Below are 3,948 nucleotides of genomic sequence, written 5' to 3' on the forward strand. Positions count from 1 at the left end.
TTTTTTAAGACTATATAGTATTACTGAGGCTATGAAATGCCTCTTTAGAATCAGCATGCTTATAAATGGGGATCTTAGCTGTGACAGTCAAACATGTTTTACTCAGGAGTAGCACAGCATTCCACATCTTACCCACACTACAAAGCACCTGTATGAAATCCCTTTAAGCCTCCTTGCCTTCTAAACAGATTACACTGTACTTGACACCTACTGTAACTTGATCACATGCCAAAATACTCATTTCTGCAGCTGAGAGGATACAACCTGGGTAACTCAGGAAGGAACAGGTCAGAAAGGTTTTGTAATAAGTATTTTACTGTGAACAGGGTTTCATTTTTCTTTAATTATAAAATAAATGGGCATAGAAGAATTTCCAGTGTTTATGTAGTTAAGCTTCCCAATGCCTTTCATGTGAGTGCCAACTGCTGCAATTGGCCTCCAGGTGCGAAATAAATTGATGGGGATTTGATTTTCTGGCATTTGAAGATTTTTTTGTAAAGTGATACTTCACCAATTTAAGTCCACTTTGATGGCCTTTAGTACATTTCCACCGGAAGCAGAAAAAAGTCCATTTACTGTTGTTCACAGCTCACAGTATTCTAACCAAATATTAATCAGCCCAAAAGTAGGCAGAAATGAAAATAGACTATATAGCAATGCACAATGCAAATTCTAAACCTTTTCTTCTTTGAATGAAAACAGGTATAATATCCAGAATATAGGAAGCATACATTTTTCTAGAAAGAAGCCACTGTCACTGAACTTCTTACACAAACTGCTTGGTATTTTTGCCCCTTGGTTTAGTTTGCCAGTTGAACATGCAAGTTCGTAGCTGCAACACTACTACAGCGCCAACATATCAGCTGAACTGTGCCTTAGAAAGCCTTTCTGGATGCAGAACATCATGTGTTCAGGTGGCTTCCTATAGGATAAGAAGCATCAAGTACTTCCTCATAAGAAAGCTCCATTTTGTAAAACATTTCATAGAAGATTTTCATGGTGCAAAAATCATTCCCTCAAGGGAGGAGTAGCTGTAACAAATTCTTTTGCCTTGCACGTTAAAGTCATGAGCCATTTTTTATGTAAAGTAAACTGAAATTCATATACAGTTCTTTGTTCATAAGTAAGCTTGTGGTAAACCTGGTATTGCATTCTCATGCTAACAAAAAAACCTTCAAGTTCCTCCAGCGTTAGGTGCTTGATTACATCCTACAGTTTTGTATTTAAATAAACCAGTAGCGTGCCAAAGAGAATTGATTAAGAGAAGAAACTATTTACTGTAGGTTTTGATAAATTGCACCTTAACAAATCAACAAGACATAACACTGTATTTAAATTAAACATTGTAAGCCATATGGAAGTCCTAATCTAAGTATTGGTATGTTTATACAAAATAAAGAAAATGTAGACTCAGTAAACAGTCTTTTACCTGTGCAGAAATAATACAAAGTCTTTACTTCTACAGCTTTGCTTATGGGAGGAAAAAACTCAACAGTTTCCACAACCAGCCAATAATCTATGCTTTGTCTTTGCTTTGCTTTTTTTGAATCACTCTTTTTTTGATCACCCTGTTAATGTAGTCCCCCTGCTATGATATACTGTGAAGTGTTCCTAATGTGTTCTAAATAAATGATTATTCTGTTTACTGTTGTTTTAGCCTACTGTCCTCTGCTAACTGGAGAATATTAAGTTCCTATGGCTATAGCAAAAAAAGCAGAACAGGTTGAATAAATTTTCATAGAATCATAGAATCACCAGGTTGGAAGAGACCCACCGGATTATCGAGTCCAACCATTCCTATCAAACACTAAACCATGCCCCTCAGCACCTCATCCACCCTTGCCTTAAACACCTCCAGGGAAGGTGACTCAACCACCTCCCTGGGCAGCCTGTTCCAGTGCCCAATGACCCTTTCTGTGAAAAATTTTTTCCTAATGTCCAGCCTAAATCTCCCCTGGCGGAGCTTGAGGCCATTCCCTCTTGTCCTGTCCCCTGTCACTAGGGAGAAGAGGCCAGCTCCCTCCTCTCTACAACCTCCTTCCAGTGATGTCTCCCCTCGGCGTCCTCTTCTCCAGGCTAAACAACCCCGGCACTCTCAGCCGTTCCTCATAAGGCCTGTTCTCCAGCCCCTTCACCAGCTTCGTTGCTCTTCTCGGGACTCGCTCCAGAGCCTCAACATCCTTCTTGTGGTGAGGGGCCCAGAACTGAACACAGGATTTGAGGAGTGGTCTCACCAGGGCCGAGCACAGAGGGAGAATAACCTCCCTGGACCTGCTGGCCACGCCGTTTCTGACACACGCCAAGATGCCATTGGCCTTCTTGGCCACCTGGGCACACTGCTGGCTCACGTTCAGTCACTGTCAACCAACGCCCCCAGGTCCTTCTCCTCCAGGCAGCTTTCCAGCCAGACTTCTCCCAGTCTGCAGCACTGCACAGGGTTGTTGTGCCCCAAGTGCAGGACTCGGCATTTGGCCTTGTTAAACCTCATGCCATTGGTCTCAGCCCAGCGGTGCAGCCTGTTCAGACCCCTTTGCAGAGCCCCCTGCCCTCCAGCAGATCAACACTTCCACCCAGCTTAGTGTCATCCACAAACTAGCTAAAGGTGCCCTCATTGCCTTCATCCAGGTCATTGATAAAGACATTGAACAGGGCTGGGCCCAGCACTGAGCCTTGGGGAACCCCACTTGTCACTGGCCTCGAGCTGGAGTTAACTCCATTCCCACCACTCTCTGGGCCCGGCCATCCAACCAGTTTTCCACCCAGGAGAGTGTGCGCCTGTCCAGGCCAGAGGCTGACAGTTTCCGAAGCAGAATGCTGTGAGAAACTGTGTCAAAGGCTTTACTGAAGTCCAGGAAGACCATGTCCACAGCCTTTCCCTCGTCCAGCAGACCGAGTCACTTTGTCATAGAAGGCGATCAGGTCAGCTTGGCAAGACCTGCCTTTTGTGAACCCGTGTTGACTGGGCCTGATCACCCGGTTCTCTTGCGTGTGCTTCATGACAGCACTCAAGATCGCCTGTTCCATGACTTTCCCTGGCACTGAGGTCAGACTGACAGGCCGGTAGGTCCTCCCTGTGACCCTTCTTGTAGATGGGCACAATGTCAGCCAGCCTCCAGTCCAGTGGAACCTCCCCAGTAAGCCAGGACTGTTGGAAGGTGATGGAAAGGGGTTTGGCCAGCACATCCACCAGCTCCTTCAATATCCTTGGATGAATCCCATCAGGCCCCATAGACTTGTGGGTGTCTAGTTGGGCAAGCAAGGCTCTGGCCACGTCCTCTTGGATCCTGGGAGCCTCATTTTGCTCCTCTAGCTCCTGGGTTTGTACACAGAAGGAATAACTTCCTTTACAATCAAAGACTGAGACAAAGGAGTCATGAAGTACCTCAGCCTTTTCCTCATCCCCTGTCACTGTTGTTCCTTCTGCATCCAATAGGGACTGTATGGTCTCCCTAGTCCTCCTTTTATTATTTATATATTTATAGAAGGATTTTTTGTTATCTTTCACAGACTTTGCCAATCTGATTTCTAGCTGAGCCTTAGCCCTTCTGATTTTTTCTCTACACAATCTCACTTCCCTCCTGTAGTCCACCCAAGAGGCCTGTCCACTCTTCCAGAGTCCGTAAATGTTTCTCTTCTTCTTGATATCACTCAAGATCTCTCTGTTCAAACAAGCTGGTTTTTTCCTCTGCCTGCATTTTTTCCGGAACATGGGGATGGCTTTCTCCTGAGCTGCTAGGATTTCCTTTTTGAAGAGCTCCCAGCCCTCATGGACTCCCTTGCCCTGAAGTACTGTCTCCCATGAGACTTTGCCAACCAGCCTTCCGAAGAGTTCAAAGTCTGCCCTCTGGAAATTTAATGCTACTGTCCTACTAACCACCCTCTTCACTTCACCTACAACAGAAAACTCTATCATCTCATGATTGCTTTGTCCTAGGCGTCCACCTACTG

This window comes from Phaenicophaeus curvirostris, chromosome Z (assembly GCF_032191515.1).
Source record: "Phaenicophaeus curvirostris isolate KB17595 chromosome Z, BPBGC_Pcur_1.0, whole genome shotgun sequence".
In the NCBI taxonomy this organism is placed as follows: domain Eukaryota; kingdom Metazoa; phylum Chordata; class Aves; order Cuculiformes; family Cuculidae; genus Phaenicophaeus; species Phaenicophaeus curvirostris.